An 18,272-nucleotide genomic window follows, 5' to 3' on the forward strand; every position below is an offset into this window, starting at 1 on the left:
GATGAAATTGAAGGCAGCTTGAAGGCTAGGTGATGCTGATGCACCTTTTTTTTTTTTTTTTTTAAAGGGGAGTTTAGGTTTTGCACAATTTGCTTAAGGTTATTTTAAAATTTGTTACAGTTTGTTTTATGTTGCAGGCCGCACCTGGAATACTGTGTCCAGTTCTGGGCTCCCTGGTTCAAGAAGGACAGGGAACTGCTAGAGAGGGTGCAGCAAAGGGCTACCAAGATGATGAGGGGACTGGAGCACCTCTCTTACGAAGAAAGGCTGAGGGATTTGGGTCTCTTCAGTCTGGAAAAAAGACGGCTGAGGGGGGACCTTATCAACACTTATAAATACTTAAAGGGTGGATGTCAGGAGAATGGGGCCAGGCTCTTTTCAGTGGTGCCCAGCGACAGGACAAGAGGTAACGGGTACAAATTTGAGCATAGGAAGTTCCACCTAAACATGAGGAGGAACTTCTTTACTTTGAGGGTGGCAGAGCACTGGAACAGGCTGCCCAGAGGGGTAGTGGAGTCTCTGTCTCTGGAGACATTCAAAACCTGCCTGGACGCGTTCCTGTGCAACCTGCTCTAGGTGACCCTGCTCTGGCAGGGGGGTTGGACTAGGTGATCTCCAGAGGTCCCTTCCAACCCTATGGTTCCATGATTCTATGATTCTATGATTCCAGTTCTTGCCCTTAAACTCATTTCCTCTGCCTAGCAAAAATGTTTTCATTTTCCGTCCCTCTGTACTTCAGGTGATGTAGTACAGTAACAGCAATCCCTGCTGTGTGGTAACAGTTAGCAAAAAGTGATTTTATTTTGGTTTTTTTATGGTGTTCAGTTCAAGGCCTCATTGTGAAGAAGACCAGTTTCTATCAGGCCTTTCCAACTATGTCTCTGTAGGCCAGCTTTATGATTCTGGAACAGAAAATTTCAGGGTGAAGTTCATGAGAACTAGAGAAGAAGTAGACTTGACCAAAGCTTCTGACTATGGAATAATCTAGAGAGAGACAAGACAGAGCCAACGTCGGATTGCAGTCCAGAAATTTGCTGATCCTATTATTCTTGTCATAACTTTTTTTAAAAGTTCACAGCTTTCCAAGATGACAACTTGAGGATTCAAATATGGCTGTACTTCAGAGATAGCTGATTTTTATTCATTTTTTGTAAATAGGGTCCCTACAATGGGTCTTAGCATGGATGCTAAAGTTGCTAAACGTTTTGTAAACTTTGCTAACAAGTTTATGGCACTCTTACACTAAATAAACCCAAACAACCAACAAACTAGTAAAAGGACAAATCTTGGAGAGGCAGTGTGCAATACCAATATATTCTCGGCAAGTAAAACTGATCCAGTCAGAATTGCCGTATAATATTTAGATTCTGTAGTAATTCTGTCAAAACCCCCTAATATTGGTATATCCATATAATGTTTCTTGTCAGTCAAAACAGAAGTCCTCATGGGCAAATCTGAGCTCATGTTACTTCAGCATATTTTCTTCTGGACTTGTGAGAAGCAGGAAATAGGAGGGTCCTCAAGAGAATATTTTTTTTCTTGTTTGAGTGAACTTGGCATCTTTAGGAAAGGGAGCAGTATATCCCAAGTGTGACTGACTGATGGAGGTAGTTCCAGCATATGCACTAATTTATTTACTTAAAAATGAGACTTGGGAACCAGTCACGATCTATAGATTGGTTAGTAAGTAAAATGGGAATGCAGTTATATTTAAACCTATCATTTTAAAATACATGCACTGCACACATTGGCTACAGAAGGAGCATCAAGGGTGTTTACTGAAGATAAACATTTAACTTTCTCAGTGCTCCCAAATAACATTTCGTGGCATAATATTTTCCACATTCCTAAAGACAATTGAGAATAAATTACAATATGTATGAGGAAAGAATCTGTGACTTTTTTATAAGAATGAATATGAGGTTTTGAGTATTGTTTCCATGTAATTATTTGATTTTGCATCAGAGGCTCTATGTGTGTATTTTTATGTATGCATTTATGTAGCTGTATACTGGATTGACGCAGAATGGCTTAATAGTGAGTGATTAGAGAGGTGTGTCATAGCTCATAATTTACCTCTCTGAGTATTAAACACCCTGCTATTCTTTAAGTGGAGCATTTGAATTTTTGCTAAACAACTTCTAATGAAACTGGCATTGACTGATATGTGCACAGTAGTTAAATGGGTTCAGTGCATTCCTTTCTATCAATTATTGATTAATTTCCATTCAATTTGTTCTTAAAAATAGAGGTTGAATAAAACAAAAGCATACATTATGGATATTCAAAGAACAGAAATTTATTTTCTGGAAACTAAAAAAAAGAACAAATCTGGCTCTCACCATCAGAATATTTGGGGTACCACCTTCTCTCTGTTCACATTTGTTTGTTCACATAACACATAATACTTTTACAGCATGACGATTTCTGCAAGAAGGTGTCCTGCTACATATGCAAATATTCATATTCTCCACTGACAAGGGCCCATTTCAGGCACCTGTTTCTAAAAAGATGGGTGCTAATAGCAGAGAATTCAGGATACAGCAAGAAGAATGATCAAAGATCTGTGACTTCCTACCTACGAGGAAATGTAGGAGCGCTTAGGTTGTTCAGTTGAAAGATAAAATTTAGGGGGAACACTAACAGCCTGCAGAAGTATGTAAAAGGGCATTGCAAAGAGGGAGAGGTGAGCAAAAAGTCAAAATTTGGATCAACAAAGAGCAGAGTTTGCTATCATATAAATTTTTTATTTGCAGAAGGATCTCAACTAGTCTGTTTGTTTACATTGGAACATTTGTACAGCCAACTTTAAAGACTTCTGTGTTGCATTGAGAGTTATCCAGACAGTGTGAGAATCAGTATCAAACACTTTAAATGAGTGGTTGCATGCTTTGAATAGCAAGTACTTAAGGCCATTGTCACTATGAAAAATTTGTGTGCAGTCCATAAAGTGGAATATGTTCATATAAAAAGTTACTTAAATAATTTTCAATGCTGGAAGTCTGTTCAGTGATTGATTCTGAACTAAAAGGGGCTAAGTTAGTCCTCCAAACTGCCCAGCCACACTCAGTATTTATTTTTACTTCTGAATCATTCAGGATTACTATTTCCAGGTTTTCCCCTGTATTCAATCCTTATGTTTCATATTATTTCCCCTACTAGTATTAGCTTACATATAATTTTGTTAAAAATTATATGGTTATTTTCTGCTGATGTTTCATCTCCCATGTCTATGTATTTCTCACTCCTTATTGGTAGAGCTGTCAATAAGGACTTACATGTTGCTTGGAAAAAGAAAATATACGCTAAAAGTCTTCTCCAAATTATATCTTAAGGTATTTCAGAAACATTGGCACACACAAAATTTTCTTCGTGTCACAGAAATCAGCTAAATCCCAGAAAACAGGGGAAAAAATTCTCTTTAAAAAGCGCCATGTGGGCCAGATCTGCTTGTATATGCCCAGGTGTACAAGGGAGCTGTAATTGATGTGGACACCTCCCAAATACCTTAGTGGACTACCTGCTCAGTCTGTCAATGAGCAGAACATCTGGGATCAGGGGGCTTGCCGGCTTTTTTTGTGGAGTCAGTGCTCGCTCATCAGAGTCTGATTATTTTTGTCCAACTATAAGACGTGTTAGACAATAAGATGTGTTTTGCCATTCTTATTTTTACCTGATCCTGAATATGGCTATTGCAACATGGCTATCTTCTTGCAGCTTGCTCTCATAACTTTCTCATACATTTTTCTGTGTTGTGCACGGTCTTCCTACCTGATTAGCCGTTTTAAAACTCTTTCTCAAAAGTCAAGTTCTGTTCGCACTTGGCTCTAGTTCTGTAATGCCACCTGTTGCTTGGAGTCTTGCTTATCCCCCTGTAAGCTGTAAGAAAGTATTTGTACTGTTACGACTGGCAGAACTTTATATCAGTTTTCTCTAGAGAGCTTCTAGCACATTGTGCATGTATTTCTGAAAAAGAATTTGGTTTTCCCAAATGCTTTTAACTTTTCCTGATTACTGTCAGAGCACCCAAGGAATTTGAACAACTGTGCCCTGTAGTTCTTGTGTGGAAGAGGCAATGAAGAGCAGTCATAATTTCCTGTAACAGTCATGATTTTATGGACTGCTACTATACCCTCTCTCAGCTATCTTTTTTTCTAGACAAAATCTGTGGGCCTCACCCAATACCCACTGCTGTCTGGGTGAAATATCCTGGTCTGTGAACCAAAGTGCAAGGCACCTGGTTGCATCCGTAATTGCAGGCTTGTGAAATGGCCTGTGCCATGTGTTCTGACTTCAACCTGAAGTTTATGTTTGTACCCAGTGATGTGTATAGAGACCTGATTAATGCAGGGTACTAGCTGACAAAACAAGCACTGAGTCAATTAATTCATCCGGATATAATTTTGTGTGTTACTGAAAAGGCTCATAAAGGAAAAAACTTGGTGCAGGACAGTAATTTCTGACCATCATGCAGTCAGAAAGAATAGTACACTGGGAATTTTATAAAAAAATACACACATGCAAGCACATAGTGTAAGAAAAGCCCTGGCAATAATATTAAAAATGTGTTTATGGAATAATTACAGTAATGCAAATGTCACTGAAAGTATAGTTAAACCAATGAGTATTTAAGAGAGAAAAAATTGCTTGGGCTTCTCTCCATTTGGGGCATTTGCAGAGCTTCTACCACAGCTGTAGTGCAGTTACACCTAGATATGGATCCTCACTGTTCAGTCTGAAAATTAAGCATGTAAGGGAATGCTATTTAGGGGCAAAATAATATTGTTAGTAAGGGGGATGATGTAATATTGTGGCATAGTTACAAAATAAACAGTGGTTTACACTTCTCTGAGTGTACCCTGGCTTCTCACTGAGCCTTGCTCTGGACAGAACCATGTGTCCCAGTTGCTAGGGGACTGGGGATAACAGGGCAGCCTTTCCCTGCTTGTTTCTCAGCTGTATTGGCTCATTCAGTTTGGCACCTGTGAGCCCCTTGACTGTGGGAGGATGTAGGCCTGTAACTAGGGAACTACCTCAGAGGACTTGGAAATGGTCTTTGTTTTATTCATTTGATATGTGTATGTTTTATCCTTTTGCCATGTGTAGGAAAAAGGGTAGAAAGAGTAAGATGCTCATATGCCTGTATCTGTCTTCTACCTCCAGCTTTCCTTGCCTGCACTGTAAATCCCTTTCATGGCAGAGATTATGATGTTGGATGTGCTCTTCCTGTCTATTTAAATCTCTGAAAGCCTGATTCCCTCATCTATGCTGAGCTGCAATTTCCTAGCCCCAGTACGACAAACTGCCGTAAATGGCTAGAGGGAAAAGATGACCTTTTTCTTGTATCTGAATGCCAGAGGTGCCACCAAGAGAAGGTGTCAAGATGATCCTTCCTGCAGAAAGACTTACTAGCCACTCTGTGTCTTTTAGGAAAGAAATATAAATATTCTGCACTTTTTCCCCTTGTTGGTCTAAAGTAGCCTACAAAGGAAGATTTTCCAGGCACAGTGTTTATAAAACCCTGGAGAGGATTGAGTGGCACTTAAATATTTAGATGGTTCTTGAAAGCTGATATCTTGCGCAGTCAAGGTAAATTTGAGTTACGCTGTATATGACTGTAGCTGAAACTCTATGCTACATGTGCTAGGGGCAAAGATGTGATATAAGGCCTCTGTGTTTAGTCTGGGGAATTGCAAATACTTTTCAGGGACATGTGATTCCTCTTGCTCCCTTTTTTTTTTTTTTTTAAATGGGTTGGACAGATTGTGTAACTTCCTTCTCTTATGTGGTGTGTGATATAGTGATGGATGTGGAAGAGGTCTTTCTCTGGGCAGTTTCTGTCGTCTTGATAGCTGGATATTAATGCAGGCTTTTCCCATGCATAGTAAACCCTTTCTGAGTGAAAACATCTGTGATGTTAATATCAAATTATATATACAGGAGTGACATGGTAGGTGCTAAGCTCTCCATGATGGATAAGTTGTAGTCTGGATTGTTTGGTGATTATTTCCAAAAGTTGTCCTTCAACTTATGAGAGAAAATCCTGTGCATTCTTATATACTAAAAAAGGTAACTATTAGAGTTTGTCTTCCAGCCCAGATTTTGAAGATATGCCTGTGTGCAAGAAAAGGGGGAGGGAAAGCAATCTTTTTTCTGAAGTGACAAGTGACAACACCTCTTTTTTTTTAGTCCAGTTTCCCAGGGATGTCTTGTCCAAGTGGCCTTACGCTTTCCCAAAATAATTTCCTCTGGCTATAGACCAAACACAAGAACTTCAGGCAAAAATGTTTCTTTAAAAAAAGTCTGAAAGGGTATCTGTTGAGAGAGAGAGATTTTTGGGCTTATCATGATAAAAATGGAATGATATATAATAATGTTTATTTAGCACTTAGGGCTAATAATTATGCGTTAAAACCAAATTCTGATTTTTTTATGGCTGCTGTAGATTTTCTGCTGTCTAGTCGTCCATATACATACAGCGCATAGGGAACATCAGATAGAAAGACCTCAGTAATATGTCAGACTTCTTCCCACCCAAATTCTGGCAGTGCTCTGTCCCCTCGCCATTGGCAGGACTCCTTCCCAAGGTCTCTGGTGGAAGGAAGTGGCATTGTTCAGGGCTTGCTGGCCTCATTGCTGTTACTCACATGGGAACAGCAGCTGGTCCAGTAAACAGCATAACCCTTTCATTCCAGTGTTTTGATCGCTACTTTGGTTGTCTCTCAAAAATGTCAAATTCAACACCCTCAGTGAGCACAGATTGCAGCGGTTGCTTATTCCAGAAGCTTCCACAATAGCTGCATCTGCAGAAGGGACATGTGCCAGTGGCAAAGATGAAATTTATGTTTTGTCTTTTTATTTTACAACATTGCCTAGAGTCCTTAAGCTAGATCAAGTCTTCTTCATTCTTCGCCTTGTACAAAAAAGTATAACATGAAACAAGGCATCGTCTGTGAAGTTTTAAAATCTTGCCAGCTTTAGAAATCTAAATATCTAAGAGCACAGCAATTGCACTCTTGTCCTTTATAGATTTGATACACAATGAAATAAAACGCCCACCTCCCAGCCACTATTTTCTTGCAGTTGGGGAAGAGTAAGGGGAAGGATCTCATTAGACAGCCAGAAAAAGGAACTTGTTGCTATAAAATCCTGGATGCTGATGAAGGGTATGGATGATGCGTAGTCCCTGCGTATCAGCCATGTTAGCCTTAAAAATAGGAACAAAACTATACTTCAGGTCAGTCGCCAAATCTCACGTGGAAGCTTTGTTTTTGAAAGATCCAAGGGGTGAGCAGTGGACGCAAAGTTCCTTTGCTTGGGTTCTCTTTGCCTTTTATGGTTAGATTTCCTATGACCTGTAGCTTTGCAGGAATGGCATCTGTAGCCCTTTCCCACTCGTGGAGGGAAAGATAGACGAGCGCTGCTGTCTGTCAGAGCATACTATTTTGAGAAACTGCACAAGTAAATATTCAGCAGCAGCATTACAGTGTCAGACTGTTGCATGTGTAAAGTGTAAAGCATGGAAATGAGTAATGTGGCCCTCAGACTTACAATAGTTTTCTCACATATGTAAGCAATCAGTAGACCCGATTAATCAAAATGATAGTGCAAATGGGGTAGAGAGGACTTAAACCTGCTGATTACAAAAGAGATTGCATTATCTAAGAAGGGGTGTTCATACATTGTGGCTTAAAGTAATTTATTCCATGTTTAAATAAGTGTTCTATTAAAATGTATAACATGTGTGTGTCTGTCTGAGCTCCTGCCAACACAAATTATTACAAATCACTCATTTTCTGATAGACAGATGCTACTTTCCACTTAAATTTCCCACAGATATTATCTTCAGATTCAGCAATGTCCTAATTTGGGCATAAATATCTTTTCTCTTTTGTTAAACAAGCTAGAAGTAGGGGTTTTTTTTGCTCTGCTTAGGCCGGTCATATGGTGTTGGTAACTTGCAAGATGCATCAAAACCTCACAAAACATGGATGGCAAGTGATGCCAGTGGTATTAATTTCTAAGTTTGTTGGAGGTTTTTTGGGGTTTGGTTTTATTTTATTTTTTTTTAAGGGGTAGTGAAGTGGATCGGGGCCTGTCACTTACCTGAAAACCGGTTACAAACTGAAGCAGGCATGATTTCACAGATCTGAATATCTTCCCTGGGGAGCTTTCAGCAGTTGTGAGATATCACTGTGGCATTATGCTACAAGAGAATCAGCCTCAGCTGAAAGCAGCAGTAGAGCACTGGGTTTTTTCTGACAGCAGAGAGACAGACACTGGAAGAAATGCTCTCCGTACACATTCTCCTAATTGTGCAACAGCATCTCCAGGAAGGGAGTGTGCAGCGCATGCAGTCGCTGCCATCTCTGGTGGGCCATTGTTGGTGGGTGTTGTGATGCAGGCATTTGTTCTCTTAGAAATGGAAGGAGACACATTTAAATGATATCTTTTGAACATGTTATTAAAAAACTATTAAATAAGTAACTAATTGTTCAGAATACCTATTCCAAAAGCAGCTTGCTTTCTTTAAAAATCTCCTGGGGCTTTTGGTCATTTGTTTGTTTTCTTGACTACCCGCATTTACCCGCACCCCCCTGCCCCCGAAAGATTCATAATTACTCGGTAGCGTAGCAGAAAAATCATTCTAGGTGGAATTCTCCCAAAACGTCTTTTTGTCTATATCCCAGTGAAAGTCAATGGGGTTTGGGCTCCAAAAGCAGTTACTTTCTTTTAAAAATCCTACCTAATGAAAACAAATTATCACTTCGCTTTTACTGGGTAACATTTACAGAGCCTGCACATAAATTTTCTCTTCAGTGCAAGGTGAGGACAAAATGTTTTTGGAGATCTAGCTTGAAGTAGAGGTCATGTCAGTCACAGCAAAAGTAATTGGTATTTTTCACTTCAGTGTCTACTGAATGAATGAAGCTGAAGATAAAGCACTGGTGTGTATTCAGCTAAATGCTGGTAGTCATGGAGAGAAGCAGCAGCTAATTGAAACAAAAAAAAGTAATACACATGGGTCTTTTTTGTTAGACAAAACAATTTTGTCCAAGAAAGTAAAAGGCATGTGGTAACAATGAGTATAACTACATTTCATTTTTGCTGTGAGATGGTTACAGTTACAAAATACCATATAGTTAACTGTTTAATCCCAGTACTAGAAATGCAGCAGGGCATGGTGTGACTGAAGTAGTTTATTTAAATGCATAAATGACACACAGGGACCTAATTCTTGCTGTCTTTCAGAATGTCTCTTTCAGTGTATGCTACCACCATGTATGCTTTCTCTTGTAGCAGAGACTTTAAAATCTGTCAAAGGCATCTAACTTCTCTGACAGCTTTCCGCTTCTCAGTCGGGTGCTGCAGATCCAAAGTGCCTATTCAAACCCTGAGTGATGCAAGAGAGCAAATATTTGCCCCATTAAATAGAAGTTGGGAGAGGCAAGTGATTTGCCAAGTTATGGAGTGGAATCCTTTCATCTCAGCAGTCTTGAATGGCTTTTAGATCTAAATGTTGAAGCTTTGATACTGCGCGTCTACAGAAGGGGATAAGTGAAACTGAAACAGAACTGGACAAACATCTGGGTTAGAACTTGACTCTCAAAAACTGTGAAAGAAAACATTTCATAGATATACGCTAGTATAGGTAAAGTTTTCTGGTCAAAATAAATCCCTAAGGAAAAGCGACATAAAAATGGTAGCCTCTTATTTCTGAAGTTTTGTAAATGAAACAGTTTGAAACAAAGCATTTCAAACAGAAAAAAACCCAACTAAATATTTGGGAGTATGTTTTCAAAGCCATCGTCATTCAAAAATCCCCTTTCATTAGACCAAAACAAAAATAAAATTAAATACATCATCCCTTTTGATTTGCTAAAACCTGAAGATATACATTGTTTTAGATTGTCATGCTGTAACTTGTGCAATTGTCAGCAATTGCAAAAGGTAGCTGTACCGCCTCGATAAGCAATTCTTAGATCAGTATGAGAGCTCACTTATACAATGATCTCTCTTTCAGGTTAATACCGCTAAGGTAGACAATCTTTTATTACTGTAATGATGCTATCTGTGGTTCCTGACTCTAGCTTGGCTGTTCATCTGTCTCTGCAGTTGAAGCTAATATGGTGGTTGGATTATAAATGGGAAAGGAAATAAAATAGGATTGTGATTTTTTTCCCCTGTTTTTTTAAAGGAGGTAGACAGCTATTGAAAGATTCCCACAAACCCACGCAGCCTTTGAATTTTACATAAGTCCTGTTTTAAGAGCTTAAGTGGAATATGGGTTTTGCTGGTTGTTTTGCATGGAAGTCAGCTTTACCCTACATCAGTTATTTTATTGCAAGCAGTTCTCAGCTGTTTCTGGTAACTGACACTAACAAAATTATCCAACTAACAAATATTTTCAGTTTAAATATGACAGGAAAGAAAAAAAACTGGCTTTCCTATGTTGAAACATAGTTTCTTCATTATTTTCTCATGACAGAATTATCCATGATTGGATAATTCTGATTATTTCTGACAGTATTTAATTTCCTTTTTGCTTTACCCCGCGCCTACAAAAACAAAAGGAGCAAAGTAACTTTAAAATAATATAGGCGAGAAAACTGATTAACAAAAAGGGGGAAAAAAAAAAGGAAGGGGGTGTCAACCCACACCCCCGAATTCAAGTGCACCCACAAAATGAGTTTTAAGAGTCTAGAACCAGACTTTGAATTTTGTGGCTCTGGTTATGCTCCAGTTTGTCCATAACCCAACATCAAAGATCTGGGCTCACAATTACATGTGAAGTTTTAACGTGGTAAATGGATTGATTGAAAATACTTTGTGAAGAGGCTATGTGAAAAGACTTATCTAGTAAGTGCAGCCAAGATTTAAGCCATTATTTCAGATGTGAAGCATTTGGCAACAAGAGATCATTTTCATCAAAAAGGAAGCCCTAGTTCATTAATTTTGGGCTGAGAATAATTTATTTTTTGTTTAATGCTACCAGCAAACAAAAATCATATAAATAGAACGAAACTGCTTTTTTAAAATCAAATAACACAGCACCCTAAAGGGGAGAAATTAATAACATTATTTTACAGTCATATGAAGTGTGGCATATGGCCTGTTAATATACAAAATTCATTCACACCTCCCATGCAAAATCAGCCTGTTCATTTCTGAGTAGGAACTGGCACAGTTAGCCCAAGTGACTACAAAGCTAACTGGCTTTGTTTGTTTATTATTGCAATGCAGCATAGTTTGCACTGAATAGCTATGCTAAACTGATGCTACTTTAATGCAGAGGTGTATATACAAATGGATAGACCCACTCAGAGACTTAATTTGACTGTACTTCCAAGTTTTTTAATCGGAGCTTATTTGCTTATCTGAGCATCAAGCCCTCCCTTCTCCTTAGTGCATACCTCTAATCACCCTGTCATGCTAGGAAGTCTTTTTTTCCTCTTTCCCTCTTTCCTTTCTTCCTTCCCATAGTACAATTACTACAGACATGATTCTTTTCACATGTTGTGGTCCTTGGGTCTCCCTTCCTTGGCCAGTTCTTTTGGGAAGAGTATTGTTTCTTTGCTGGACTCTGGTGCTTGCTTCAGGGTGCCATGGAAATTCAGGGGTATTCTTTGGCATCACAGTGATTCAATTCTGTTGTACTGGATTTAGAGGATTTGATTACAGTAAGAACCATGCCCGTGGAAAAGCCAGCATACCTCAGAGGACATTTTAGAAGCAGGAGCACCTTTGGAACACAAGCTCCAATAAGGTGGACATAAAAGAGGAGGAAAGAAGGGAGCCACAGAGATCCATGACTAATGCAGCGGTAGTCCAGACTGGTCTGAATCTTAGCACAGATTTCAACTATGCCCTGCACTGGCTTACCTTTGATCCCACTGAAATCAGACTTCAAGGAGGGGGAGAAGGCTTGGGCTACTACTGATTGCTATTATATTGTCCTAAGTTCAGTCCAATTCTGATCAAGCATTGGAGTGTATTCAAAGTACCAACGTTTAGGGGTATCTTGCTGCTACTGCTGAAGATAAATTAATGAAATAACATACACTTCCTGTGCCTTGTGTGTGCCAAGTTTGTGCATGTCTGCATTCAAATACAGATGAAAAATTAAATTTGTTTGGCTCAAACAGTTTTCACTGACAGCATAACTCAGTCTTCTTGAGTTCCTGAAACAGTTTGTTCTGCTTTTACTGCCCAGTGCCTGAAAGCTGGAGTTAGAGTTGGCTTGCTTTAAATCAAAGCTGTGCTGAGACACACCAACAGCCAGGACGTAGCCAGTAGGCCGCCTCTTTCCCAATCCTTCCAGTTCAGCCACACTTCAGAGAAGGAATAGCCACACTTCTTTAGAGAAGGAATAGACTTAGTTGCAGATGATATTGGGAATTTCGTATGACCTTCAGTAGTTACATTAAAATGGGGTTCTTTATATTATTTTTTTAATTATTTGATATTTGACAGTAGTCATGTGTCTACATATCCTTCCTTTTTCATGTTAGAAAACAAAATACAAAATTGATGTCTTACAATATTGGTAATTGGAGTGAAAGCATATTATATGATCTGAAACTGTCAACCCCGCTTTGTTGAAAACATATCTATTTTACCTTGACACCTAATTCACCTCAGCACTTTTCCAGGGTCAAGGGAGCGTCACTCCAGTTAAATGGAGACTCCCTCCAGATGACAGAAATTGCAGCAATACCAAATAACAGCTTGATTTTAGAAGAAAGAGTGAAGCTTTTAATCCTGCATATTAGTTAGGTAGGGTGACTATCCAAGAAGGAAATGTGGGGACACTACCAGCATAAGAATCTGTCTTTAAAAAGTGTTCAAAGCTTTTGCAAGCATATCTAGTAAATACAAGACTAGTTCTGATTTACAGTATGATTAGTGCCACTACTCTGGAAGCATGAGTTGGCCATAAAAATGTTACAAATCAATTAAGTCCATTAAAAAAGAAAAAGTCCCATAAATGAGAATTCATCGTTACCAGCATTCTGTAGCTGGATTATTCTTTCATCTTTCCTGACTAGGGAATTATGTTTGATTAATATATGAAGGTATTTGCTTCTATATGAAGGTATTAAGCATGCTTACCAACTTTTTCGGGTGTTATTAGTGCTTTGAGATGCCTCAGTTTAGGACATACTCCAAAGAGCATAGTTTTCAGAAGAATCAGAAAGGTACCGTATCACTTTGGGGTGTATCAAGTTGGTATAAAGTGTCAGCTGTCACTTTTGAAAGAGTGGGCAGTGTAGCAGATGGAGGCACAATTTTTAAATTCCAGGATCTGTACTATGATGTAGTAAAACAAATTCTTTGCAGCCTCAAATTCTGCATCTTCTATGCGTGCTTATTCCTACAGAAAATACCTTTTTATGACTTGCTGCTTCCAGTGTACTGGATACAACCTTTTTCTTTGATATTGCAAGTTTTCAAAAATACCAAAGCAATGTGAGAGAAACATCATCTGTATGTTTTGCCAAACAGATTGGCTTTGGCTACCGACATAAATTTTCTGGATCTTTTGATCAAATCCTCCACCCTGTTGCAAATTTGGAATTCATGCCAAATATAGCATCCAGCAGTGAGATAAATCTGAATTCTTTCATTTGAGCTACAGTGGGTTCTGTTATTCTTAATTGTGATAAATTTCCTGTATATATTGTTATCAAAGCTGGTCAAATAATTTATTCCTCAAATAATTTGAAAACACTGTTACTGCTTTTTAATTCAACCAACTTAACATGCATTCTCAGAAAACTCTCTTACCAATACTGGTTACAAGTACTACTGCTTTTCATTTCATAATTATTTGCAAATACGTATTCCTAGCTTTTGTTATTATCCAAATTTTTAATACTTGGGAAAACAATATTTTTACTGAAAAATAATGTCTGGATATTAGAAAACAGAAAGCAGACAGGGCTCACCCACTGAAGTCAGTGGGACTCTTTCCGAAATTTCCATTTAGTGAGTCTGACAAATATGGGCTTAAATGCATCATGCTGCTTTAATCAAGATATTTCCAAAAACAATGTTGGGGAAACACTGTTGCTGATGGTTTTCATCAGGAATATGGGGTACAGCCAGCTTACCTGTTACTGAAGAAAGCTTAATTCAAAAAGAAACAGGTGTAAAAAAACTGCTCAGTTTGTCTGGGGTTGGAAGGATTCTATAAGGGAGAATAAGAAAGCTTAACCAGCAGGGTCAGGCAAAACAAAAAGAGGGATGTGATTGTAGTCTATAAATATATTAGAAAAAGAAGTGATATTTAAGCTAAGGGAAATGCTGACACAAGAACAGATGGGTATAATCTAACTGTGTACAGTTATTCTGGATTTTAGAACGTTTCTAATTCTGAAAGAAATGAGAATCCATGACAACTTTCCACTAAGAGTACCAGGAGAAAAGAACACTAAAAAAACCCAACCCCCAAACCAAAAAACTCTAATTGATCATAAGCAGACCCTGTGCGGCATATGAAAAAGATTATATGGCATGGTTGCCTGCAAAAACAAGGGACTGAACTCAATGACCCAAGAGTCCCTTCCAATCTGCTGTTCTTAATTAGATATATGAGTATCATGGGAGCTCTTCTAGCCTCCAGCCTGTTCCTGCAAGAGGATCCTTTTATTTATGTAACTTCCCACTGAAATCCCTGCAAATCTGCAGATCCCCACTGACATGTAGGTGATATGGATTCTTGGGCCAAATTCCAGGGAGGGTTCACGATCCCAGAAGAAAATTCTATATCTGGCTTCTGTTTTCCTTCTTGGTTTTGCATGCAGCTTCTGTTTCAGTTCCCGAAACTCCCTTCTCTGCATTATTTCATTATTCTTGTTAAGATAACTTTTCTTCTTGAAGAAAGATTTAAACGCTAATAAATCATACATTTATAATTAAAATCTATATGACTGGAAATACTTTTACATGCAGAATACCTGCTGCCACAGCCTGAGTGCCCTTGTCACTCAAATCAGTGCAAGTGGAGCATTCAGTGGTTTTCCTGTCCCTTGAACCAAGGTTGCACCGTTCATCACCACAGGTCAGGTCTTGTGCCATGAAACTTTAAACACATACTTCTCCTAGGACCAGTGGGTAAATGTTAAGGTAGCCTAAGCTTACAATATCTGTGAGGGAAAATATGGTAGTGGGACCCTCTGAAAACAAAGTTCTTGATCTGGCAGCGTCATAGACAACCATACAGATTTTTCTTGCCCTTTATGGTGCTCCATAATGCAGTAATTTTTGGGACTGGATCTTTATCTCATCACTTGTCAATTCAAAATACTCGCTAAAGTCTTTCCTTTACACAAGATCATCTGGCCATTTCTGCCTCTGTTGCTTTGCCTATAAATTAGTGCAGTGTGCTGAGGACTTGAAAGGATTTGCAAGGGATGTCTGGAGTCTCTGATAGAAAGTCCTACTTGTAAATTATTATGATAAAGATCTTTCCTAGAAATTAAAGATTGTGTTGGAAGCTCTTACTTGCTATGATGACAAAAGGGAATGGAATGATTCCTGCTAATTTGGGATGGCTGGTAACAAAGCCTGACAACTTGAGTTATTGCTTTCAGTTGTTCAGTGATTCTCTAACGTGCTGTTTTCCCAGGGAAGTTTACCAATGACAATAACCCCAGCAGTTCTTACTGGCGTGTTTTATGAAAGCCACGACCTCCAAAACTTCTGAGCAATCCCAGGACCACTTGCTCATACCAGCAGCCATACCAGGTTTGACTACTAGGCACACTCTATGAAGAGGGAAGTACAGTATCAGGGCCTGAAATGAATACAAGCCAGCATCAAATGCTGAATAAAGATTACTGCAATTTTCTTCTCTCTCCATCCTGAGAGGAAAGGATTAGGTTCTAGCATTTTCCTGTGGCAGTGTTTTATCTTTGACATTGTACTAAAAATAGTGTATTTCTTCATATTCTGGACACTGTAATCAATAATCTTAGAATTTTATTACATTAAAAAAATATGTTATTGAAGTAAACCTCTGCCTTTGACATGGTTTGTGCCATTGTTAAAAGGTTGTTAAATTCAATCCTGATTATTAAACCAATGAAAAATCCATAAAATCATTATTCCATTATGCACTGCAGAAGGTAGCTGTGTATCTTGACTCTGAGGGTGTAAAGCACAACCACTAATCTGTGACAAGCACAGACCAAGAACAAGCTTGCAAGAAAAAAGCTGCAGCTCTCATCAAGCACAGGCCATGAGGTTTCTTTGGCCAAAAGTTTGTAAACCTCTGCAAACGCCTCCGTGCTCAGAACTTCGTAGCCTGTGAATGGAAAAGAAAGTGAGAAATTTTATTCAAAGTGAGTCAGCCTGGAACTACTGCTGCCTTTCTGCTGTAAAGTGGAAGCTGAATTGTCCTTCATTATTATGGGGTACCTGACATGCTCCTCTTCTACTTAACCTTTTTCTCAATATTATTTGTACAAGGGACAACCTGCTATTTCTCAGTACATTGCAAGCAGCAGCAATTGCAAGTGACTTAAATTTAGGCAGTTAAATGTTTTAGAAATGCAAACTGTCTTCATTTTCTAGTAAGTGGAAGAACCGGACTCATACATTTGTTTATGCAGAGAACATGGGCAAAGGCAAGACTGTCTACCTGTGAGAAGTGTCAGGACAGCCTCCTTGCTTTATGTTGTTCATGCTCTTATTTGCCATTTAAAAATGCTGTATAATCAATACTGCTGTTCCTTTATCTTCACCGGACTGTCACGAGATTTAAGTAGTTAATCTTTTTTAACAGCATAGGGAAATGGAAAATACAGTATATGCATTAAATACTGTCATTTGGTACGGAGGATATTTCAGTTGATATTTCAGGCAATTTGATTTTGTTTCATTTTGTCTTTATAGACATATACTAGTGCCATATACTGGCTTTGCCTTGGTCCCTTTGCCAGTGCAAGTCATTTTGAATTTCATAGAACAGTTTTCTGCTTTGTTTCTTTACATTTAAGGTAGCAAGTGCTTTGTGTCTGTAGGAGTCCTAGATTCCAAAATCTGCTGGGTTTTTTTCCTCTTCTTTTTAACTTGCAAGATATATTCATTGAAACTAAATTTTGGAGGAATTAAAATCTGCCCGTATAAGGAAATGCATGTAAAGCCATAATGGAAACATATAAAGCGTAACCATTTGTCAAAGAAATCAAATCTGTTGTCTTGGAAGGCACTCTGAGTTTACTTTTCTTGGCCTTAGACTTTACTTCTTGTAGAGGTCACAAAGCTTTATTATTTGATGGAACTGGGTGATTCTGAGATATTTTTATTTGGACAATCTGAAATAAGCAGTTATTCAAGCAGGTTGCAAACATAATAATAGTTCCTGAAGATCTTTGATTGCTAGTCTTTCTCTTGAGCTGAGGCCAAATTTATGTGCCAATTAACATAAACTTTGATTTTATGAACCACCTTATGAACAGTACAAAATAAAGGCTCAGGAATTTAAAATTATTTCCTATAATTTGTACAGGTAGCATAATCTTCTGAGAATGTCACAAAATGTTAATTCCAATTTAAGCTGGTAAAATCATTAGGTAAAGATTGTTACCCATATTTCACTGGTATAGAAAACCACACCAAAGAGACTGTACCACTACCAGTTCAATCTCTTCAATTCCAAATCTTTCAGACTGATATTCGGAAGCACTGCAGAGTAACATCTCCAGTTGAAGTTAGCATTAACAGTGATGAACACCTTATGCTTATCAGTCCCAAAATTTCAGAATTATTTACATTCTGGCTATCCCTAAGTTTGGGTCTCAGAGCAAGCCATTTGACATTGCCTTGTAATGCAAAGGGCTGAGTACCTGCCCCTTGAGGATTCATGCTCTTTCTCTTGGTGGTACTGAACACAGGGACTAAGATGTCTCAAAGTGGGATTCCCAAAATGAATGAACCCATTTTGGAAAAAGGAAAGATATTAAATGACTTATATCAGGGTTCACTGTAATTATAGTTAGAATTAAGATAGCAAATCAGGAAATTGTCACTCCTTGTATTGTGATTGCTGTATTTTCTTTCCCCACGTGAAGCCAAATAGAATCTCTGTCAGCGAAGGCCTTCATAGGTGCATATTTTGTAACTGAGACTGATGGCATGTGTTTAAAGAATGTCAGAAATGTGTGTCTGATCTGCTTTCTCTGTATGATCCAAAATGTGCCGGCAATATTCTTCAGGTTAGATATGTCAAAACAAATAATGATGCTGACCAATACCAGAATTCCGTA

This window comes from Larus michahellis, chromosome 1 (genome assembly GCF_964199755.1).
Source record: "Larus michahellis chromosome 1, bLarMic1.1, whole genome shotgun sequence".
Classification (NCBI taxonomy): domain Eukaryota; kingdom Metazoa; phylum Chordata; class Aves; order Charadriiformes; family Laridae; genus Larus; species Larus michahellis.